Raw genomic sequence first — 26,319 nt, forward strand, 5'->3', positions numbered from 1 at the left:
AAATTTTTTTTTACCATCTCCATAAGTATTCTTCTTCACCAATCCTACTTCCCATCTAAATGCAAAAAACCCAATGCTTTATTTGCAGACTAAGGAAAAATAAAACAAACAAATAAGAGTTTCAATCTTAGTTTCTGGCCTCATTCCAAGCTTTAGACAAAAGATTCAGTAGTCCCTCATTTGCAATACAAAAAAAAAAATACAAAAATAAAATCACCTGTCATTAACCAAGTCTAATTTAATCTTTCACTGCATGTACAATTTCACTCAAAGCAATACTTCATTTTTGAACCTGACCTAGTAGATACCAGAAATATATGAATGATTTAGACTTTATGTGCAAGATAATTTGGGAAAATACAACTCTTTAGGATCAGTTTAGATAATATTTAGCAAGAATAATCAAAATTTGTAAACAGGTCCAGAAAAAGAGGTCTACAATTTTAGTCCATGAAATATCATTCTTCCCCCTGCCCCCACCCCTCACTGTGTACCTACATTAATATGATTTCAGTTTCAGAAAGGCTTTGACTTTCCTGCTATTATCCTGGTCTTGCTTTAGCACATACTTTATATTAGAATGCGTTCCAGGAAGCATATGGCAATAGAACTAGGTCAACCATTAACCAAATAACAGGAAGCTGCTCTGCAGAGCACACCCTTCAAAAGCTTGCTTAATGAGCTGGCTCTTCAGAATGTGTCCTTCAGTAAGGTTGAAACTAACAGTGTCCATGGGTTTCTTTAATGTTGCCAAGGTCACTCTAGCTTTCGAAGGCTTCAGGAGACTTTGGACCTTTCGATGGTCAGATTCATTCCACTGGGACACTCAAGGATGAAGGTCAAAATGTGATGAAACCTTTTGACGGGATGAGTCTGATCAACCCAACAGGGCTTTGGTTTGATATGATTACCCTGGGAAAAGGTCCAGAAATTTCGGTCTTTCAGTATCCTCATTCTGAGGGAGAGAAGCTGTGTTAACTTTCTTCTCCAAGCCAACTTGATCATCTTTTCCTTGAAAATTACATACCACCAATTTCCACCATGAAAAAATGAAATAGTTCATGTTCTTTTGATTCATCAAAAATATAGTCCTGGGAAATATCCATCTTGCTTTGTTATCTTATTAAGATGTAGGTTTCATTCCAAACTAACAGCCATAGAATCTTTGATTACGGATTTGTTAGCCTCAATTTGAGATTTCTCCCTCAGGATTTCAAATTCAACTCTACCCAGTTTGACTTTTCATTCATTAAGTGAACTGCCCTCCTAAAACAACTTTCATTCAAAGACAATGAAATATAGGAAATAGAAGGAAAAATTATGGAGCAACCAATACTATCCTCAGCATCTTTGACCATGTAATCTAAACATCCCTACTTGGAAAAAGTTGTTTATTAAGGTGGAGTAGGTTGGGTAGTCTTCCATTATTATGAGCTGCTATTATACCTTTTAACTCTGAACTTCTAATACTTTTTCAATTTGACTATAGCATTTCGAATAGCAATCATTACCTAGAAGTAATAAATACTGTTTTATCAGAAAATTACTGATATGATTGCAAGACTTAAAAAATAAACATTCAGGAGTAATGTGATGCCTACATAGCTTAGTTCTGATTAATACCACCTGTTCTAATAATCACTTTCAGCTTGAGAGTAACCTGGGATCAATCTCATGGACCCATCTTCAGAATTAAAACTATCTACCTAAATTTTAACTTGCCACAATCTTATTCCCCTCAATCACTTGATACCCACTAAGAATTTACTGAGCATCAATGCAATTCAAGCATAGAACTAGGTAGGAGTTATGGAGAAGAAACTTCAGATTATTTATGAAACCTTAATTATAATGTTTATGAGTTGCAAAGACCAAAAAAAGGGAAAAGAAAACAAGAAGCAATAAGAAAAGAAAAGAAAGGAAAAGGAAATCATCCCTGGGTTAGCACCCCCTTGGAGATGAGTCTCACTACTTAGGAAGGTGCTTCATGCATGAGAGACACACAAACATCAGAGCAGGATGCTAGATAGTGGCTGTGATTTGAAATTGGTAGAGGCAAAGAATACACAACACAGATGAAATTGTGAACCCATCAAAGCTTAATTAAAAGTTATTTTGCAGTTAAATTGCCAAACATCACAAAAAGGGATTTTTTTTATACATTCAGATGATTTTACAAGCAATACATGGAAATGAGGCCAAAGCAAAAATATGGGAGCAGATGAGGACCTTCATGACAAATCCAATGGAAGATGTGAAATTGTTGATACTGAGGTCCATGTATTCCTGCACAAGAGAATTTGGGGAAGAGCTTCCTATAAATAAGTAGCATTCTGGCTTCCTAAAGTAAAAACAAATAAAAACCACAGCTTTACTTGTGAAAAGGCTGAGTTTAGGGGGGGAGGTGGAGTCCAGATAGTGGAGTAAAGGCAGGGACTTACCTGAGCACACCCCAAACCCCTCCAAATACCTTTAAATAATGATTCTAAAACAAATTCTAGAGCAGCAGAACCCACAAAAAGATTGAGTGAAACAATTTTCAAGCCTAAGACAACTTGGAAGGTCAGTAAGAAAGGTCAGTAGCACCAGGGTAAGAGAGGAGTGCAATCCAGTGCAGACCATGCCAGCACAGACCAGGACCCAGCAAACCAGGAGCAGGCCTTGGGGCAACTTAATCAGTGGAAGTAGTGGTGGTTTCCAGAACTCTTAGCTCACAGATGATAAGGAGATGGAACTACTAGTCAGAAGGAGATTTATAGGGGTTCCTTTTCTGGCAGCAGGGCAGGACACTATTGCATTGCCTACACGTGGACCTAGGTCTCAGTCTAGCCTTAGTCTCAGTGTGAGGGAGAGCACTAGCACAGCAGAACTTGTAGACACAGGGGATCATGGACTCTGGTCACAGATGCAGGGTTGAAAAGAGTGCTTGTGATTGCTCACAAATCAGTACACAATACAGGAGAGTAGTAAACACACCTCTTCCTAGATCATACATACCCTCTTGGAAGAACCAAAAACTTACAGATCCCTAGAATTATTCTGAAAACAACTGCATAAAAAACTTGAAGTTTGGGACAGTGTTCCCTTCACTTGGGAAGCAGAGCCCCATTTTAGCTTAGAGCTAAAAGTCAAGAAATAGGGTGGAAAATAAGCAAACAAAAGAAAAATATTCTGACCATAGAAAGTTACTATGGTGACAAAGAAAATCAAAACACACACTCAGAAGAACACAACAAAATCACAACATTACTGCATCCAAAGCCTCAAAGAGAAATATGAATTGGTCTTAGGCCATGGAAGAGCTCAAAAAGGATTTTAAAAATTAAGTAATCAGAGGTAGAGGAAAAATCGGGAAGAGAAATGAGAGTGATGCAAGAAAATCATGAAAAAAGTTAACAGCTTGGTAAAGGAGGCACAATAAATACTGAAGAAAATAACATCTTGAAAAGCAGAATTGGACAAATGGAAAAAGAGGAACAAAAGTTGACTGAAGAGAACTTCTTAAAAAGTAGAACTGGCCAAATGGAAAAGGGACTATAAAAGTTCAATGAAGAAAATAATTCCTCAAAAGTTAGAATTGGGTAAATGGAAGCTAATGACTTATGAGACATCAAGAAACAATCAAAGAAAATCAAAAGAATGAAAAAAATAGAGCACAACGTAAATATTTCATTGGAAAACAACTGACCTGGAAAACAGATCCAAGAGAGATAATTTAGGAATTATTGAATAATCTGAAAGTTAAGATAAAAAAAATGAGCTTAGATATCATCTTTCAAGAAATTATCAAGGAAAACTGCCCTAATATTCTAGAATCAGTGGGTAAAATAGAAAATGAAAGAATCCACAATCACTTCCTGGAGGAGATCCCAAAATGAAAACTCCCAGGAATATTATAGCCAAATTCCAGACTTCCCAGGTCAAGGAGAAAATACTGCAAGCAGCCAAAAAGAAACAATTCAAGTATGGTAGAGCCACAGTCAGGATAACACAAGATTTAGCAGCTTCTACATTGAAGGATTGGAGGGTTTGGGATATGATATTCTGGAGGGCAAATGAAATAGTATTACAACCAAGAATCACTGACCCAGCAAAATTGAGTATAATCTTTCAGGGGAAAAAAAAAATGGATATGCATTGAAATAGAGGACTTTCAAGGATTCCTGATAAAAAGACCAGAGCTGATTAGAAAATCTAACTTTCAGATGCAATAATAAAGAGAAGCATAAAAAGGTAAACAGGAAAGAGAATTCATAAGGGATTCAATAAGGTTAAACTGTTTACATTCCTACATGGGAAAATGATATTTATAACTTCTAAAAACTTTCTAATTAAGGCAGTTTAGAAGGTGTATACATAGGAAGCAGAGGTGAGTTGAATGTGATGGCATGATTATCTAAAAATATAAAATGAAAGGATAAAAATGAATGCACTGGGAGAAGGGGAAAGGGAGAGATAGAATGAGATAAATTAGTTGCCATAAAATAGGCCTGACAGAGATTTTATAGTAGAGGGGAAAATGGTGGAAGCAGGGAATGGAGCACATAACCTTACTCTCATCAGGATTGGTTCACAGAGGGAATAATATACACACTCAGTTGCGTGTAGAAATCTATCTCACCATACAGGAGAGTAGGAAAGGAAGGGGATAAGAGAAGGGGTCGGGGAAGCTGATAGAAATGGGGAAAGTTTGGGAGAGGTAAAAGTCAGAAGCAAATCACTTTTTAGAATGAATATGGTAAAAGGAGAGAGAGAGTAGGATAAAAGGAGAAAATAGGTTGAAGGGATATACATAGTTGGTAATCAATGCTGTGAAAAAAAATTTACAGTGAATTTCTCTGATAAAGACTTCCTTTCTCAACCATATAGAAAATTGAGTCAAATTTATAGAAATGAGAGCCATTCTTCAATTGATAAATGATCAAAGGATATGAACAGAAGTTTTCAGACAAAGTAATCAAAGGTATCTATAGTCATATAAAAATGCTCTAAATCACTATTGATGAGAGAAATGCAAATTAAAACAAGTCCCACTACTACTTCATACTTGTCAGATTGGCTAATATAACAGAAAAGGAAAATGACAAATGTTGGAGGGGATGTGGGAAAATTGAAACACTTAAGTGTATTGGTAAAGTCATACACTGACTCAACCATTCTGGAGAACAATTTGGAACTATGCCCAAAGGGCTATAACACCATGCATACCCTCTGACCAAGCAATACCACTACTAGGTCTGTATCCCAAAGAGATAAAAAAAAAAACAACAAAAAGTAAAAAGGACCTATATGTACAAAAATATTTATAGCAACTCTTTTAGTGGTGGCAAAGAATTAGAAACTGAGAGGATGTCCATCACTTGGGGAATGGCTAAACAAGTTGTGGTATATGATTGTGATGGAATACTATTGTGCTTTAAGAAATGATGAGCAAAATACTCTCAGAAAAACATGGAAAAACTTACATGAAATAACACAAAGTGAAATGAGCAGAACCAGAAGAATATTGTATACAGTAACAGCAATATTGTATAATGATCTACTATGAATACCAGCTATTCTCAGTGATACAGTGATCCAAGATAATTCTGTGGGTCTTATGATGAAAGGTGCTATCTCCAGAGAAAGAACTGATAGAGCCTGAATGACGATCAAAGATACTTTTTCTTTACTTCCTTTATTTTCCTTGGTTTTTTTTTTGTCTGTGTTTTCTTTCACAGAATGACTTACATTTGTATGTCTATGCATGTATATCCTATATTAAATTACTTGTCCTCTCAATGAGGGGGGTGGGAAGGGAGGTAGAGAATTTGGAACTCAACATTTGAAAAATAAGAATGATAAAATTATTTTTACGCGTAATTGTGAAAAAGAAGTATTAAATAAAAAAGGACGCATTTATCAACACCATCACCACAGGCACAAAAATGAAAAAAAGAATAGTCTACCCACCTACCAGGAGTCCACAGGAAAGCGAAGTGGGCTTATGAGTAATATTCTGGACTGACCACAGGATTTCTTAATGCACTTTGCACACAGTTGGCGATTAATCAATGAGCAAGAAAACACTGTAAAAGCTCACCATCAAGGACTTCACTGACCAGTTGTTGTTGCTGGTCAGAAGAAGAAGGAGATCTTTTAGGTGGCCTTCACCTCAGACTCAAGGGCTCTTCTCAGGATTAGTTCATGCTGCACCCACCATAATTTCCAGGACCTTTGAAAGCCTGACTGGAATGTGACTCACAGTACCCACAAGCTGCAGACTGAGCAAGGTCAGTCCAGTTCCTAAGATATGAAGAGCTATGAATTCAACTACTCTTTCTGCCAACCTTCCTCATCCTTAGTCATCTGCAAACGCATGCCAAAGCCTGTCTATAATGATGCAGGAGACAGTCACCATGGGTGATATATCCCTCCAGATTGCTTCAAAATGAAAGTTTATTGCTGAGACAGTCTGGCTTGGTGAAAACCTGCCAACATTTGCTAAGAATCAAAATTTCTTAAGGAAATTATTTGGATATACTAAATCCAGAGTCAAGCACAGAGGTGTTTATTAATAATAATAATAAAAAAAAGTCATTCAATGATGAATTCATCTTTGGCACACTTTCTTTACAGTGAAATATGGTACCATGTAAAGAATTCTTACTGGAATTGGAGGGCCTGACTTTAAATCTCTCTTCTGCAAGTACTAAATGACTCTGGGAAAGTCACTTAAACTCCTCGGGCCTCAACTTCATCTAAAAATGAGAGCATTGCATAAGATGGCCTATAGGGTTCCTTCCAGCTCCAGGTCTATGATACTATGAAGTCCTTAAGAGTAAGCCTCAGTTTCCACATCTGTGAAATGAGTTAGACAAAATGGTCCACAATTTCCCTTCCAACACTAGACCTATGGTTTTTTGAGGCAGTTATCATTACTAGGAGCCCAGGTCCCCAAACTTATACCAAGCTCCAATAACAGCCCCTATTGACAAGGTCTTTTGAATTCTAAAAGAGGCCAACTGCTATTTTTCTTTATTATAAAGTGTTGCATACAAAAACCTTTGAACTGAGAACTATATGAGCATAAATTATGAAAAGCTCATCTTTGGCTTAAAGGCCAAGAAGATCTTACATTCCCAACAACTCTCTCAATGCTGACAGCTCCATTAAACCTCCAGCAGAAAAGCAGGATTGTTGAAGCATGGAATTATTTAACATAAACAAAGACAAAGTCCACAGTGAGATTAGATGATGTGACTAATTTTCCATGATTGTCCCATGCTTGGTGGAGTTGAATTTTATCCAACCTTGTTGTGAATCTGAATCCTAGACTAAGGAGGATTTCACTTTGAAATCATGTGTGTGCGACAGAGAGAGAAAGAGAGAGAGAGAGAGAGAGAGAGAGAGAGAGACAGAGACAGAGACAGAGACAGAGACAGAGACAGAGAGAGAGACAGAGACAGAGAGACAGAGACAGAGACAGAGAGAGAGAGAGAAAGAGAGACAGAGAGACAGAGAGACAGAGAGACAGAGACAGAGAAATAAGGATATTGGGTGGACTGAATAGTGCTAGACCTAATGTCCACATCACTCTGTTACCCACTTTTCCTTTATCCCTAATGTTTCTAAGAAACTTCCTGATGATCTATATTTGGGGAGCCCTGGAAGTGAATCTTCTCTCTGGCATTGCTGCAAACCAACAACATCTAAGACAAGAATCCATTCAAATCAAGCTATAAAACATTCTGGTGACAGTTTTACTGAGAAGGCCCCAGACACTGATCAGGCCCTGGTGGTCAAAAGTAACTCAGCCAGGCCTGTCACTGTCTAAGTTCTGGAATCTTCCATGCTGTGATCTGGTCTCAGGTCTTTTAGAAACAAGCCAGATTTCCGTATGGGGGGGTCACTCCACAATCTGAATAGAAACAGAGATTTTTTTTTTTAAAGTCCACAACAAACAAACATTTATTTGTAAGGTCAACTTAGTGGCGGGTCTTTGTGAAGCTCTCTTTGCTTACTGCTGTGTTAGGATCTGAGTGCAGATGGGTAGCAGAAGCCTCCAGGTTTAAAATAGGAAAAATAACCTCCCCTCTCCCACACCCCCAAATTTTTGAGCCTTTCCCCCCCTCTTTCCAGGAGAACTAGACAATCATGATAGCTCTCTATAGTTACATAGCAATTACATAATTACTAAGTCTATGCAGCATCGCTCCAACTCTTCTCAAGCTCTCTCCAATGATTGCAGCCTTTGCACGCACGGTCCCTGCCCTGAGCACAAAGGAAAACACAATGGAACCCCATCTGAAGCCAGGGAGATGTCTTGCCTGAAAACTCTCACATCTCCCCATTTATGGAGCACACTTTCCACCCATTGTTGACATGGGCAAAACCCAGCTTTCTTGTTGGTGCAGACAGCTTCCAAAGGGGAGAAAGTCAGCTCAAGCTGAATTCAAATCCCATTGTTGACAATTCACAAGGCAATCATTTAGCACATAATATGAAAGCTACATCAAAGGACAAGATGCAAGGGAGGTGGGGGGGGGAGGTGGAGAAATCTATCTGGGCTTCCTTGCACTGGCATGAAATGGCTGCTTTCCTTCTGGCTGCCAGCTCCAATGCTTCATGTTGACATTACACATCCTGTACTGTAGATCCACCCCCATGCTGCTGCTTGCCCAACTGAATTATCTCCTGCGTCACAGCAGTGGTAACAGAACTGCTGGCTCTGCAGATCTGAGAGCACCATTTCAATGCTTAATACATTCAGCAACTGGACACATTACCAGATAGTCTGGGTTGGTTTGGGGCACTCTCAGCAGCGATCCGCTATTCGGCCTAACCTTCTGTTAACCAGATGGTCTGTTTTCCTCTTGGGACCAAACCATTAAACTTTACTTTATTAAATTCTATCAAAACGTGGGGACAGTTTACAGCAGAATGTTTGGTTCATCTCCAACAGGGTTGCTAAGATGAAAATGACCTAAAAATAACTGGAATCTCTGCTTCACACCAACAGAGAACAAGATCTTTTGGAGTAAATATTTCAATGGTCTGCCAGATTCAGTACCACGGCAGGATGAGCTACATGGATAGAAACTTATATTGCAAAGCTGCAAGCACACACATCCTGAGATCTATATGTCTACAACGTCTCAACTCTTATCCTCAGGCTTTGGTTAACATTCTCTCCACTCTAGAGTACTCTGGGGTCAACCAGCTTCATTCATCTCCATCATTCCCAGACCAAAGGCTTCAACGGTTCACTTCTTGAAATGCCAGATCTTTGAGGGCAGCACAATGATGGTAAGTGCTCCAACCTCTAGTTAAGGTGTCACCAACAGGCTTTACATGAGTCTTGTATCCCAAACGTCTCTATAAAAGCATGCCTGGGGGTAACGAAAGTACAAAATATTTTCCAACTTTATCATCCTTCCATCAAGTGCAGCACAGAGACATGCAAAAACAGGCCAGAGGAATGGAAGGGCAGCAGCACCAGCATTTCCTGGAGTTCATTGGCAGTGATTAAGTGTCCTTTAAGCTACTGAGAGTTAAGTAAACTTTTTTAATTTTAGAGATAATATTACCAAAGACATCTCTGAGCAACACCTAACATAACCCATCTTCAACCTCTCTAATTATATATGAGAGAGAGAAGAGATACCTGCCTTCTCTCTTTTGGCACAAATGTGTAGCTAATTCTCATCTTATCACAAATTAAAAAGCATCTTTTTCCCAACTACTTTGGTCCTTCAGAGCTTCCCAGGATGCCCAAGATTCAATTCAATAGTCTTATTATCAAGATCATTCTAGGTTATTGTCATCTCTGATCACACCTAATAAACCCAAACTTGGACTCCCATCTCCTTTGTTTATAGATGGAACCTTTGGACATGAAAAATTTCTGATCTCAAAACACTCTGATGATATGAATACCAACCAACAAAAAAGATGTCTTCTCTTTTTCCATCCTCTAATGTCACTAAGGGCACAGATTAAGAATGACATTGACTTTCAACTGTCATCATTTCAAATGTCAAAGTTTTATGAGGTCATTTAGTTCTGTCCCTCTAGGAAAGTCTGGACTGTAAGAAGAAAAAGCTGCTCATGTCTTCTTTTTTTAAACCATCCTATTTACAGAACCACCACTTCCTCTACTTCTACCACCACTCCTGCCACCACCAATGTGTCTTTCTGCCAGAGCACACAGGATTCAGCTAAGTAAGCCCCACAAAAAAGTCACTCCACAACCAAAACATCATTCACCATTCAAGCACACTAAAATTAGCTTTACCTACCCCTCAAGATCTCAAGATCTGTCTCTTAAAGAGACAGATATTATTAAAATAAATATATCCATAAAGTAGACCAAAATATTTGTAAGCAAGACTATGTGACAGTAAAGAGGAAACTGGCCCAAAGCTACCTAAGCCATGCAACTAAAGAGGCAACCAGCCCCCTATACTGAGAGAAGAAAAAGCAAACAATGCTTAGATGGAACAAGGAAAGACTAAAAGCTATGTGTTTATTTATGACAGAATGACACATGAAAAAACAACCAAAAAAGAGCAACAATATACTTTCTCCTCCCCTCCCCCCAAGAAGCCTTAAGAGTTTCCTGCATTTTCTAACTTTTCTGCACAATATTCCAGGGAAATAATTTAGTAAGGTAAATGTGGGTTAGATCTATTCATAAGAAAGGATGCTTAATACATCAAGGGTGCATTTTACAAAAGTTTCCCAATAACTTCATCATTTTCAACAACAAATATTTATTAAGCATGTACAGATGTAGCTATTATTTGTGTATAGAATCTGAGAGAGAACCTCTAAGAGTCTAATTTTATGTAGCCAATAAATATATGGATATATGTGGGAAAAGGCACAATATGAAAAAGAAGATGATGATGATAAATAACTAGTATTTACATAGAACCTACTATGTGCCCAGCACTTTGATAAGAGCTTTACAATTATTATCTCATTTGATCCCCACAATAACCCAAATAAGTAAATAATAAATTCAATCGATCTTATGATTACTTGAAGAACAATCAGGGCATAATGGAAAGGTCACTGGGAAAAAAAGTACTGCTTGAGGTTAGGTGGTGAGATTTTAGGAGGTCCTTAAAGGCCTTTTCACTGAATCCCCCATTTCCATTCAGAAATTTTAAGTGTCACCAAGACAGTATTTTGCACTTATGGCTGTAAATCGGTTGTGTGTGCCACTTATATAATGCAATTGTATCTAATTGTTACTGGTTAATTACCCTGCCTGCCCAGCACAAGTGCAAAGGGAAGGAGCAGGTTTCTTCCACTGACCCCAGAGCACGGATTCCTCCTATCAAATTTCCTTTCCATGTTGTCGGCTCTCAATTAACAGGGTTATGGACACACCGAACTTAACTGCCTTGTGCACGCAGGGAGACCCCTGGGCAGCACACCACAGAGACACCGGGAATTCCCACGCTGTGGCAGCCCCACAGCTTCCTTGGTCTTTGGGTTGTTCTCAGTCCCTCACCCAGACCCCCACCCCCCTTGGCCCCCAGTAAAGGGGATGGGGGAAGGTGGGAGGGTTGGCCACAAGATCAAAGCATCATAGCCCTCCTTGCAGGAGACTCCCTAACCGAATTAATATGCTGCCGGGTTACAAGGCTGCTGCAGCAGAGGCATCAAGAACTACACCTGCTTCTTCCTGCCCTACCATGTCGCTGAACACTTATTCCACATGCGCTAAGGCTAGTTTTCTCCAGGCAGGTCAGTGGCATGAAGAGTGGCCAGCCAGTGTGCAAATGTTTAAGTGCCTAATTTTCCACCTATGACTGCATGGAGAAGAGGGAAGGCTGCCAAGTAAGAATCTGGCCTGGTGAATTATGGTGTCACCTTAACAGCCCCACTTTTAATATAGGTAGCTGTTTGCATTTCCTAGAAATCATTTGCTCCATTTGGTAGGTAAACAGCAAATTATTATCACCACTAGAGTGTTCTTTTTATGGCAAAACTGGTCACAAAAAATTTCCTCACTTTTTGGCAACAGTAAGGTGATAGTAAGTTAAATGTTCCCAAATGTAGTCTTGCCTTCTAAGTCTTAAAATGGTTTATTCATTCATGCATTCAATAATTAAGCACCCTACTGTGTGAAGAATGTGCCAGGTACTGGCAAGGAAAAAAAAAGTTTAGATAACACTTGGTTCCTTCCTTGCAAAACTTAAGAGTCTACTAAGGGGGTAAGACATAAGCACGTGTAATTACAATACACAAAATTGCATGATAAGTAGATTAGAGACATGCAAAATGCTATGTGAATTCAAATGAGGAAGGTCATTCTCTTTCATTCATTTATTCCACAAGCATTTATTAAGCATCTCTGCTAAGGCACCAGTTGAGAAATAATGATGATTCAGACATAGTCGCTGCCCTTGGGGACCTTAGTGTGTCAGCATATTGGCAGACAGGGGAAATAAGAATCCTGGAGGTATGGTGTGGCAAAAGTCACGGGTTTGGATTTAGGCACAAATAATTCTTAGACACTAGCTATGTGACCCTGGGCAATTCTTTGACCCCCAGTTTCCTCATCTCTAAAATGGAGGCAATAATAAGCACCTTCCTCACTTGGTTGTTTTGGGGATCAAATGAAATGACACATGCAAAGTATATACAATAGTGTATAATACCTATAGTGAAGAATAAAATATGAGAGAGGAACATTCCATAAAAAGGAATGGGTGGTCCTTGAGCAGAAGAACATATCACTTACAGTAGAGAAATCAGTCAATAACAGATTTTCTCTTTTAGTTTTATGGTCACTGTGGCTAGAAGTCAAAGGAGAGACCTATTTATAGACTTATTAAGAACCATTTTTGCCTTCTGAACACTTACTAAAGCCATTCTCTTAATCTAGCTAACAGTTCCAACTTGTGCAATGCTGGGTTTCGTTGTTTTATTTTTTTGGTAACACATAATATCCTGGATCATAACCAAGATAAATTCACCTCTCACCTTTCTACTGAAGAAGGAAAAAAATTAAGGGAGGATAGCGAGAGAATAAAGAACAGACACAGACATTTTAGGAAGTAAAGAATCCAGATTCTCTCCTAAACAAAATCTCTAGCATTTACTTACCTATTCCAGCATCAATTTTGATTCTTGGAGCTGCTGTCTGGAAACAAGGTTATGAAAATGATCGTGTAGCAGCCATTGAACAATAACAAGCTAATTAAACGGGTGGCCTAGATTATCTTATTTTTTCCCACTAATAAATTGTGTAACATGTAACACTTGATAATTTCAGGACCTGTAGGTGAATCTGATTACTAACAAGCTAATGACACCTGTCAGAGAAGGGAATGGGTGAATTGTCCTGAAACACTTGAACTGGCCAAAGAGCAAGTATGGATTTCAACTACAGCTGACATCTGTTCCCACACACCTCTTCATCTCTTAAGCCAAATAAAATTACTTAGTTGAAGCTCAGAAAGAAAGAGAGACTGGAACTCAAGGTGAGAACTTTCATTCAAGTAGAAGGAGAAAATTCTGCTTTCTTAAGCTGTGTGATATTTTATGTGATCTGCAGCATGTCACTTTTTGCAAAACAATGGAATGTACCTTTTGAGGGATGCAGGAAGCTTAAATTTCCACAGGAAAATTGAAAGGAAGAGTTCAATCTTTCTATAAGTCCCCTGACATGCCAGCTCCTTTTCAGAGTCAAAGTGTGATACTTTTAATAGCACAAAATGAAAATCCACATATCTTAATATTTGTGGAAAACCTTGAATTGTACACTAATTATGCTGACTTGGGTCTCAAATCAAAGATTCCATTCCTAATTGGAATTCTGTTCATCCAGACAGAGACATTATAATGTGGGTCCTGTAAAAAGGGTCTGAATTAAAAGTCAACTGAGAGTATCCCATGTGGATTTTTCACTTCTTGCATAAAGTGGAGGACAGAGGACATTAGTTTCCTCCTAATCTCCTCCTCCTCCTGACAAACTACACTACTGCTGTCTAAGGCACCACCATCCTTCCAGTCATCCAGGTTTGGGACTTTAGTATCATCCCCACCATCCTTCCCACCCATTACTCTCACTTGCCCCATGCATAAAATCAGCTGTCAAATCTTGTTCTTTCAAACTCCACAACCTTTTTCATATATGAACCCCACCTCTCCACTCAGCTACCACCTTAGTTCAAGCCCTCATTGACTTGCCTGAATTGGTGAAGTAATGTTCTGCTAAATGGTCTCCCTATTCAAACTTCTCCTCACTCCAGTTCTTCCACCCACCTGCCAAACTGATTTTCCTAAGCTCAGGACTGACCATATCACACCCCCACTTAAAAAACTCCAGTGATATCCTATCACCACTAGAATCAGATAGCAACTCCCTTGTTTAGCATTTGAAGGACTTCACAAACTGTCCCCTTTCTACCTTTTGGTTCTTCTCACACATTACTCCCCTCCATGCACTCTGCTTTTTAGTCGTATTGGCCTATTTGCTGTTCCTCACAGGCAACACTCTATCTCCTGTTCCAGCCTTTGTACTGACTTTCCCATGCCTGGAATGCTCCCCACCCCAACATCCTTGGAATCCTTAAAGACTTGATTCATGCCACCCAAAGGAGACCTTTTTGGTCTCTCTCCCCATTGCTAGTCCCTTTCTCTATAAGTTACCTTCCATATGACTCTATATGTATGTTTTATGTGCTTATAGACATTAGAATGTAAGATTTGTGAAGGCAGGGGGCTGTTTTTGTCTCCAGCACTTAGCAAAGTGCCTGGGAAATAGCAAAAGTTTACTACATGCTTGCTGAGTGAGTTCATGAGTGAGTGAAAAATCCCTCAGTGGTCCAGTTAGTGCCAATAGTCCCTGCATCAGGTTAGTGTACTTAGAATTTATAGATCAAGTCCACTAAAACTAGGGCTACTGATTAAAGTGGTATTAATAAGTAATTTCTCCAGCTCTGCCACAGTCACCTAGTTCAACAAGCTTCAGCAAAACGATTTCATCTTCTTTTGCCTGGGAATAGTTGTCCTTTTGAAACTTTTCCCTAACCATAATTGCCATTGACTAAGGAGACCTTCTTAATGTGAGAATTAGACACTAAAGGAGAGAAGGGAAGGGGAAGGGGGAGGGGAGGGGAATTGAGAGGGGAGGAAAGGAAAGGGAAAAAGCACTTCTACAGCACCTACTCTGTGCCAGCCATTGTGCTAAGCACTTTACAAATATTATCTATGTGATCCTGACAATTATCCTGTAAGGTAAATGCTGTTAATTATACCCATTTTACAGCTGAGGCAACTGAGGCAAACAGATTAAGTGACCTGCCCAATGTCATAAAGCTAAGAAATATTTGAGCCTGGATTTGAACTCAGGTCTTTCTCACTCCCAGCACATCACTGCATCAACTGTGCCATCTAGCTGACTCAACACTAATGCATACATCAAAGACCTAGATTACAAAGAGACTATCTCTGGAAGTCTTAGGTAGGGAAAGAAGATCGGGTAGATTTTCATTTATCTATCCTCATCCTAGCTTTGAGGCTGCAGGTGATCAACTGAATAACCTCTATTTAAAAAAAATAAAGTTTTTCCCAAGTTTAAGATTCATGACCTCTTGGCAGGCCCCAGGCCCAGTAGCATTTTTATCCATCAGTACCTTACTAGGTCATTTCCTTAAGGATCTATATCATTTCTCATATAGTTTGTTGTCCTACCTACTGAATTGGTGACTTTCTAATAGTAATAGCTCCTCTAGTGTTAAAAGGATTTTAAAGTTTCCCAAAGAAATAGATAAAAACCAAGATGCTTGATTTGTTGTTGCTATGATCTTCTCTTTGCACTTCAGTGCTAAAAGATCACAACTTCAGAAGTCTTGAGCCATTTCTGAAACTGACTTTTAGTTGGTAGAGCTAGTTTCCATCACGGAGTTCCACTTCAAAATTGAAATATTTGAAATGAGTTTCACTGTTGACCCTAATCAGCCCCAACCTAGATCATCAAGAATTAGAAGAGCAGCAGGAGTTACAAGTGTTAACAGTTTGCCACATAAGGTATCTTTTTGCCAGGGCACACAAGATTTGAAGTTCAAGAGTTATATTTATTATGCACAAGATGGTTCAAGAGTATATTTCTATATTGCAATACGCAGTTTTATTGATGTACCATACATATCCTTATTCTCTCCAATATGGTATTTTACTCTATACATCACCTCCAAAGCACAGAGCAGTAAAATGAGGCATATTGTCAAACTGTAATAGTGATTGAGCTTACATCTTATATAAATTCATCTACCTATAACTTATAACCACCTTATATTAATCCACCTACCTATAACAATACAGGATTAGAGATAAAAGGGGCCTGAGACATTACCAATGCCTAATAAATTGTAACTAATTTTTCACTATATCGAGGTTTCCTTCAAAATCACTGGAACTTCTTTGATCACTTTGGAAATCACCTTCAGAAATCATGGGAAAAACTCAGGTTTAAGTATAATCTAAATACACTATTTAGGTGTACCCACCATGATGCAATTGAGAGAAGATTATTATCAACCCTGAATAACTAAATAAATCTAGCTGAAATCCCTCTTCTCATCAAAAGGGTCCATTGGGGTCTTCTGGGGCTCGGTTCAGTAGGTTAAACTCAAGACTTCCTGAAGGTCTAGGTGGTTGGCGGAACTTTTTAGTTATGCAATCAAATTTACTCTCATTCTAGACAGTGTTCATATCCAATGTTAGGAAACAGGAGATTCCTGGAATTGACAATGGTCAATTGATAGCAGAAGAAACAAGGAAAAAAAAATCCCAGAGCTGAACTTTGACATTCAAATTATAATGGGCCTTTCCATAAGTATTCCTTTCCTAGTTGTAGTTACTAAATTAGAGTCTTTTGGAAATGAATTGACTTTATAGTCATCCAAAAGCTCAAACAGCCTACTCTACAGGCAAACTTGCACATTCTGTCTGATTTTTCAGCTTTTATCATCTTAAGGCTATGACCCAATTTCAGAAATTTTAAGATAGGCTTATAATTGCTTAGATCTAATATGGGCAGATCAGTCACTAAGTAATCACATTCATGGACACTCGATCCCACTGTTCATCATCATAACTTAAAGTCTTGGACTTAACATATTAATATGACAGAATTGGATTGACCAGCCAATCAGTGATCAATGAATTGCTTAACATGAAGCCATTGCAAGTCATCTGACCCCAAACTAGGTGAACTAGTGACAGCATGTAGACACTGTCTCCTCCTCTCCTTTTTGTTATAATCAAGTCGCCTCCTCTTTCCTTCTTTCTCTTTTTTTCCCTTTATTTCTCATCAATGTAGGTAAAGAAAGTCTCATGGATAGCTTCAAAGACAGAACTATCACATTTTCAATCCATTAATAATGCAGCTATTTTCTGCTGTGCTCCATTCTCCACTTCATCTATTTCCAAGGAGCTGTCACCTTTGTAATTTCCACTCAGACCTATTTAACCAATTGATACAGTCTATTCCTTTTCCTGATCACAGTTCCTATTTGCAACCACCTCCTCATATAACATGGCCTCCAAATCCAACATTTCTTTTTTTTGCAGAAGATGAGATATAAAGAATATGGGCACAGCCATCAATCGCACCATTTCATTTTTAAAAATTTCTCCATGCCTTTGCTAATTCTGTTACTCCTTCCCTGGAATGCTTTTCTGATGCTTGAAGTTCATCCCTGAGTCTCTTCTTTCAAGCCCTTTCCTCTCTGAAGCCTTTAACCAATATGTCCACACCTCACCCACCCTAGCCCACACCCCCAGGTTAAAGTGATCTGTCCATGCTCCATTTAGCAAACATTTCCTCGGGTGCAGTTTTGTTCTCCCTCTCCGTACAGCTGTTATTTGTGTACTAGTTCACCACTGTCCGCATTGGGTTAAATGTTCCTCGACTGAAAGGCTTGTGAAACACTCTTCCTTGTGTCCCTTTCACCTACTGTAGGCTCCGTGTTGAACACATAGTAGGTGCCTAATTGAATTTCACATGTCCAAGTTCAAAGTACCCTCTTCCACTGCCCTATCTTCACCTTCAGAAAAAAGACCACCTTCTCTTTATTTTTTTCTGTAGACTCTTTCCAGTACACAGACCTCTTTAGCTTTGTCTTGTGAATCATTCCACTGCCTCTCTTCTCCTTCTTTCCTTCCCACCTTGCCAGGCAATCTCTTATTACCAGCAAATTTCCACTACATAATTATGGCATGCTTTAGCCTACTTTTCTGTTTGCTTAACAGCCCTGCCTATTTTCTACTTGCTCGGATGCTACTGTTTGCATTTCTGACCGCCTAATCCAAGTATCCTTTCAAGGCCTAACTTCCCCTACCATGATAGCAGCTGGAGCCCTAATTCACAGGTCCCTTCCAAAGCTTTTCATTAGCAATAGAAATGAGATGGTTTAGAAACCCATTTCTTAATCTGCAGGTGAGTACTAGAACCTTTGTGCAGCAAACATCTTTCAAGGATCCCACATTGTGCCACTGATCAATTATTTTCTTAGTAATAAGTACAATGTTATGGGTACATTTGCTGTGTTAACAGGGAGAACTCTTACTTGTGAGAAATCACCCACAAGCCAGCTGAAGTAAGAGGCACTCCACTGACATTTGGAAAACCAAACAATCGTACTTTTACCTTCTTTATCCTGAATTGTGAAGGGAGAAAAAAAGTTCCAAAATTGGAAAGCTTCAACTGTGTTCTGGTTAAACTGGCCAGACAAGGGCTTATAGGGCTTTTGGGGCCCTCACCAGCTGCACCCCCCCTCCTCACAGTGGATAAGCCTCTCCACAAATCCTTGGCTTAATTACTTTTGACACAGTTGTCTAGATTGAGCTTCCAAGTCCCTTTGTCCTCCAACCCTTCTGAATCCACAGAAGTCTTTACCTCCTCACCTGGAGCAAATGTTTCCTACTCAGTCCCTAATTTCATATTTTTATGAAGATACAAAGTGATCTGGATATGTTTTAGGAACCAGTTCCTGCTTCTAACAGAGAATGCAACTCAATTCTTGCTCTCTTTGAAAAAGAAAAAAAAAGAAGTGAAATGTGTGTATCTAACCATATATATATATTTTTTTTGGGTAAATACCCTCTTGGGAGGGACAGTCTTCATTTTCGGAGGCTCCAGAAACTTCCCCAACCCAATTTCCATTTAATCACACCCTGTCCCCCCCATAGTAGATTGTTTTGGGGACAAGGCTGAGGTAAGGATTTAGCAGGCATCACAGATGTATTTTATTAATATCCAGAAGCAACATGAAGTGAACTGAACAAGCAAACATATGAAAGCTAGGAAATCAATACCAAATGCCCATGACCTTGGGAAAAAAAAAGAAACCTTTACTCCAAGTATAACTTAAGAATTTCTCCATCTAGAAATTAGACAGGAACATTTTAATGACATCAATTACTTGTTCACCTCAGATGGTAGATAATAGTTTCATTGTTGATATTTGTGACTTTTGTTAGAAATTACATAAAGTAAGAACCACCACTTCAACATTTCATCCAATATCACTACATAATACACCCTTCCTCTATCCTTTCCCCAACAAAGGTAAACTTGAGAGCAGGAACAGTTTCCATTTTTATCTTTGTAAGACTGGCACCTAGTCTAGTACTGGATACACAGTAGTCCTTAACAGATACTTTACTGAATTGAAAACTAAGTAGCTAACAAATTTGTAGAATGCTGACCCCCAAAATATTATGTTGGTGCTATTTATAGTTATTATCACTTATCATTCCATCTACATTTCCATTGATACACAAAATACGCTAGAAAGAAAAAAAAATTACCAAGCTTCAAATTTTATGATCATTCCAAAACTGAAGTTGTGAACTAAAAAATATTCCATTTGATATATATGTTTGTGTGTGCATTTGTCTGTATGCTGTCTTCCAGATACAAGGGAACAAATAAGTTTTAAAAGATTTCAAATAAGCTCCAAGTATCACCTGAATTCTTATAAATCAAAGTTCCCTCTCTTGGAGAAAACATCTCCTGTGGGACTTTATCCCTAAGACAGTTCAACTTGTGATCATTATCTTCTCCTGCCCTACCACCTCCCTATCCCTTTTTATTATTATTATTTTCTTCTTCTAGCACTGGCATACAAACTATGCTGTTTTAACTTCTTTCCTGTTCTCCCAGTTCTTCTGGAACATTTTATTTTCGACAGTCAACTCATTTGGAGAAGTGCCATAGTGAGGTTCAACTGTTTACACTGTTAACTGTATCTTTGCCAGGAACTGAGGGGTCCTGTGCTACCTTTTTCAATTTCCCTCTTGGATTAGACTTTTTTTGCTCTCATTCTGAAATACTTTAAAATGTTAAAAAAAAATCTCAACACTTCATTCCCTGTTGCTTTGAAAATTACTTTCACTTACTGAAAAGTAAAAACAAATAGAAACCCATTTTGCACTCTCAAGACTCTTGCCTGTGTCCCATGGGCTCCAGTTTAAAACTCTGCTCTATGCTGATGAGTCCTTTTAAGGATAATCTATTGTGTTGCCACACATAGGGAAAATGCATGGCTAACCCTTAATACACTACAGAGTACTGACCACTTAAAAAACTTGTGGAGGATACATTTTTGGATTGGTCTCTAATTTTGGAAAAGCATCAACAATTATATTAAACCTCATTAACTCTCTCCACCATTCATCAGTATTACAAAATGGTATCATAGAAAGAAGCTAATTTTAATCCGTGCTATTTGAAAAATAGATCCTCAGAATATAACTGTCAATGTTCATGTCTTGTAAAAGGGTAACCAAATTTTACAAAGGCGTCACCACACATTTCATCATCATCATTGATGAAATTTCTATAGATCCTTAAGTTTTACAAAGTGTTTTATAGACACTACCCTATTTATTTCAAATATTTCAAAGTTTTAAAGGATTCCCTAGGCACTGGATAATAGAAATGGAAAGCAAAGTAGAACACTTCAAAGAAAAAGCCTATGCAACACCAAGGAACTTAAAGGCTATGGAAATGGACTGAACAAATTCTCAGCGAAGTTTCTCTTTGGTCAGTGGAACAAATTTTAGTCAACAGGTTTGCAAATGTTAAATTAAACTAACAAGATCAATAGTTGAGTCCCATTAGTGGTGCAGAGTTCCTCACAGAGCTATTGAACTTTTAAGTGGTTAGCTGTTTCTGGGTTTAAAGAACTGATTGATAAATTAGGTATGCAATATTCACCAATCACACAGTGCACATCTTCTAGTTATTAAAAAGCAAACACATTTAGACACACATACTCTTTCTCTGACTAAATCAATTTCATATTGTTATAACAAAGTTAGATGTGTTTTTTTGTCCATCATCCAAAAACCTCTCTAGTAAGTAGCCTAGTCTGCTCTCTACTTTTCAGATATCAAGAAAACTTCCATCTCTCCCTTTCCCCCTCCATTCTTCCTTCCTTCCTCTCTCTTTCTTCTTCTCTTCCTTTCTCTTTGTCTTTCTTTCTTTCTCCTTCTCTCTTTTCTTTCTCAACCTTCCCCCAAACTGGGTCTTGTGCTATTAAAAGAGCTTAGACCTTCCCATTTCCTTGCTAGGGCTAAAATTAAACTGTCCATTCCTTAGGGCCCCAACATAACATCTGCCAGATGTCTTGGCATATCACATGGGGAGGAGAATTTTCTTCCAGCATTATCTGCTCTGCTTACTCATTTCCCCATAATCAATTAATAGCTCCCTAACAACAACTACCTACCTCTCAGTCATCAGCTAGTGTAGGAACTTCATAAAAAAATTTTTTTTAATGACAAAGTTGAATGGGTTCTTAGTTTTATTGGGATTCAGTGATAGGCCCTAAATATGTTCCCTTTTATTTGTTATTTTCCTTAATTTCCATATCAATCATCCAATTATGTACTCATATCAGATCCTTCACATTTTGAGACCATTATTTCTATACCACCACATTTGTGAGCCTAAGATTGTGAAATAGCAACTCTGCTTTTCAACCATCAACTTAAAATAATCAATACAGCTTTATAAATTCCCTGTCCCATGACCAATGAACCACAAACTTGATAAAGGCACATACCAAAGAGGAATGAGAATGCTGTTACCTAAACCAAGAAAATGAAGAATCAAGGCCAAGGACTAAGACAAGCTGGACTAGTACCTATTAAACACCACAATACAGACAATATGATCCTCATCCAAGTCCCCCTTATGATTCTTTTCTTTCAGACAAACCAACCACAAGTACAGTAAAGTCCATTATTATAGCAAGATTTTCACTGTTTTCCGGACTCATTAGCCAAAAAAAAATGTTTTCTATATAAGTTGTAATTGACATGAAAGGGTAAAAATGAAGAAAACAAAGTCTTCAAGGAATGTGGCCATTGGATTCTACTGACAACAATCCAAATAAACATAAGAGCTATCATGTGAATATAGTTATCCAAGAGGATTTTATTCAGTGGACTTGAATCTCATGACTACATACATCTCCACAATCATATCTACTAGAGGTAAATGTTCCTTAGAAGAAAAGTTTTAGAATGGATTTCATCATTCTGGAATCCCAAAATGAAACAGGATCTTTGGCTTGTAGATCAAAGAAGAAAGGAAGTTAGATATGTAACTCCTTGAATTTCTCACATTATTGCATATACCAACATATATCTTTTGGCTTGTAGCTCAAATGAGAATATCTAGAAAAAATTGCCAAACAATAAAAGTTGGCATATTATGCTGTTCATCCTTTTGGATCAAAGGGGTCAATAGACTTGTTTTTTAGGCTACAACATACAGGCAATAAAATGTATACACAAATACTTTAAAAAGTAAACACATGCACACAAACATATACATGCATATAATCTGGATATGTATGTACTTATATATGTGTATATATACATATATGTATGTGTATACATAAGTGTGTATATGTATTTCTCCCCCCAAAAAAAACCTCCTAACCTTTATAACTATCTAGAGGATAAACTAGTTGAAAAAAAAATTTTTTTAATCCAGCCAATCTTGCTTGTTTAATCTTCATGATACTAACTAAATGTTTTAAATTTTTTTTTTTTGCTTTTTGGAGGGGGGAGCATAGGGCAGTTGAGGTTAAGTGACTTGCCCAAGGTCACACGGCTAGTTCTTGTATTAAGTGTCTGAGGCCACATTTGAACTCAGATCCTCCTGACTCCAAGGCAAGTGCTCTATTCACTGTGCCACCTAATTGTTTTAATATATTTTTTTAATTCACTCATTGTCCTTTTTCAAGACAAACCTAAAATAAATCCATATTTATATAAATCACAAACTGACCATATATTAATCTACCTATTGACTTCTGCCAAATTATATCCCTAAGTCTCTCTTTTTAATGTATTCCATATAAAATTCATATTGAACACTTGGAGCATCCAGATATGTTGCCAAATCTAGGCATAACTACAGGCCTATTCTATATTATTGTTGGGATTGAGCAAACCTGGAAAAGAATAATGTTATGACTCAGTTATTTTAAGTGCGATACACAAAGCATACTTTTTAAAGGGGTTGAATAATTTGCTTTGTATATGAATCACAACAACTGAAAACTTAGAAGTGACTTCCCTAACTATACCCAAGCCTGGTTTGAATGTACATATATACCCTACCCACCATTGTTAATTCCCCCAAAATATAGTGATAAAAGAAATGATGCTATAAAAAGCTGTTAGTTTCATAGGAAAAAATGTTATAAATGAGCAACAGTCCACACATCCTTAACACTGGGTTGTACAACTTTATAGTACAGTTGGTAACAGTATATTAACACTGTTATTATGAAATGCTTTGGTTGAGACAGCCTTATGTGAAGTATGCCTATATTGATTGTAAACAATTATGAATGAAAGCATGCCTTATTTTATAATCCCATTTCACCCCAGGAGAAAAGTAATACTCAATGAATGGTCCAACAATTTGGTTTCAAAACTGTGATTTTGTCACAAGTGAAACTTTTTGCATTTACTGGAGCTTTCCTTGCACATGAATGAAATTACTGCTATCTAATCAAAAGAACACACTTGCATCTAGGGTCTTAAAGCACTTCAAAATATACAACATTGCACATATCTTTTTTATTGTTGTGATTCATAATGAAGAAAAGCAAAACAAAAACAAAACCCAAACCTGATAGGAGTAACCTATAGACTCTTTTGAACTACCAATAATCCTTAAGACAGTCACCCACCTTCTTTGTACCTTTCTATATTTTGCTCTACTTGTAAATAAGTTCTTTTCAATTTTCCTGATCCAAGTTTTTTTCTTTTTCCATTGAAGTTGAGTCTTCCTCACCTACCTCCCATGCTTCACCTGGAATTCTTTGAAGTTCTCCCCATACTCCAGATGTCTACCCTAACTCTAGTTGAAAATCATCATTCTTGATTTCTACAAATTCCTGCAGGATTTAATTTTCTGCTTTGGGCAATTACAAAAAAAAATTCTCTAATTGCCAGTTTGAATATATGTGTGTAGATTGGGGGGAGGAGGGGGCAGTTCCCCTAATAATCACTCACCCCCAGCAACGCCTTCTTACAAAAAGAGTGGACTAAATTATTTCAAATTAAAAGGCAAAGATATCTCAATATAAGATTTGCCTAAATGACATAATATTTTAAAAACTTGTTTCCATAGTGACATTATAAAGGAAACATACTGGTATTTCTAAAGAGTTTCAGTATTTGATACTTTCAGATACCCAAAATAGCAGAATAGGAAAAAAAAAGTGAAACAAAATGATTTAAAGCCTACTACATAAACGGAACAACTTGAGAAAGGAGCTATAGCAGCTCAAGAACCTGATATTAGTAAGCTCTAGAGTGCCTCTGAGGTCTTGAAGCATTGTGGTTGCAGAAATCCAACTGATAGTTTTTCAATATAATGCATCTCAAAGATAGAACTACTCTCAAATCTTAGAAGTCCAGAAGACTGGTTTAGACCCACCACCACCTCCACCTCCTTCACACATTGATGAATAACAACATCAGGATGGCTTGCAACAGAATGTAAGCCACTTTAAAGCTGAGGAGGACTTCCCAGAAAATGTTAAATTCATGCTTTCACTGTCCTGAAAGAGGTCAAAAGCCCTGCAGGAATAATCAAAGGGAAAAAAATCCAAAAGTTGTCTTTACAATGTAAACAAAAGATACAAAAACTTGTGAAGTGATTTCCTTGAAGGAGAAAAAAAAACCCAGAGAACTTCCTTAAACCTTCCATTTCTTTGCACAAATGAAGTGATCTTTGAAGAGCCACCAAAAGGTTTCACATGGAAAAGGAAGAAATAGTAGGGGGGGGGGGGGAAACGAGCCATCACAAGCAGAGCTTCAAAATGGAGAACATCCATAATTTTATGAACACTTCTCATCTCAGCTTTGTCTCCTGGAAGCCTGCTCTCCTCCATTTTCTGGTGGAGCCACAACATGACATGGCTTACCTGACTCAGTTCACAGCTCTCAGCCAAACTAGTCACTTCCTTTTAAAGCATGCAAGCAGCCTCAAGAAACAAAACCAAACCAAAGAGAACACACACACGCACACACATTCATACACATAAACAAAAAAAACCAGTAGTAGGAGAATGCCCCAACTGGAAGGTCTTTCCAATCCCAGACATTCGCAAAAATGAAACTTTTTTTTTTCTTGAGGGGAGGGGTATAAAAGCAAGTCTAGCAGGCTCCCTTTCTATAGGTTAGAAGGTACAATGAGGAGAAAATCAGGGTTACTCCAGGAAACACAAAAGCCTGGAGACTGAATGTGTGGAGAAGCCTGGTGTTTTGGAGTCTGGACTAGAACCAAAGCAGACAGCTTGCAAATGGAGGACAGAGAGATAAAGAGAAAGCGAGAGGGTGATCCGATGGGGGCTGCTGCTTCTTCCCTGCGTGGCTGGAAGGAAAGCAGACACTGGGGAACTGAACCAGAAGTAGTGAGGCTTTCTCCCCTTTCTTTCTTTTCTCCCCCCTCCCTTTGAAAGGAGTGAAAAAAAAACAAAACAAAACAAACAAACAACAACAACAAAAAAAAACGTGTGTAATGGCTTCTCCTCTCCAGAAACCGCTGTCCTCCAAACAGCCCCTTCTGAAACACCAGTCTGGAGATAGTTCCTCCGCTCCTTTCTCAACCTTCATCTCCCGATCCCCTCTTCTCTCTTCTTTCACCACCTTCTCCACCACCACCACCACCACCACCACCACTACCACCACCACCACCACCACCACCACCACCAACACCACTACCACTACCACCACCACCACCACCACCACCAACACCACCACCACCAGAAGCAG

The 26,319-nt window shown here is 38.2% G+C and overlaps 1 protein-coding gene across 9 annotated transcripts in view; it reads right to left on the bottom strand.

Moving 5' to 3' along the window:
- ZNF462 (zinc finger protein 462) overlaps positions 1-26,319 on the bottom strand; it is a 162,225-nt gene that overhangs the window by 133,927 nt on the left and 1,979 nt on the right. Inside the window, exon 1 of one of the 9 annotated variants that reach the window (XM_069090639.1) lies at positions 25,470-26,211. The exons of the other annotated variants lie outside the window; for them this stretch is intronic. The gene's annotated coding sequence lies outside the window, so the exon portion shown is untranslated. Of the gene's footprint in view, positions 1-25,469; positions 26,212-26,319 lie in introns of those variants that run through there. 9 annotated transcript variants of the gene reach the window in all.

The sequence above is a fragment of the Petaurus breviceps genome, unplaced genomic scaffold (genome assembly GCF_028583685.1).
Source record: "Petaurus breviceps papuanus isolate PSGF00001 unplaced genomic scaffold, PetGlider_PUasm1.0 187, whole genome shotgun sequence".
NCBI lineage: Eukaryota > Metazoa > Chordata > Mammalia > Diprotodontia > Petauridae > Petaurus > Petaurus breviceps.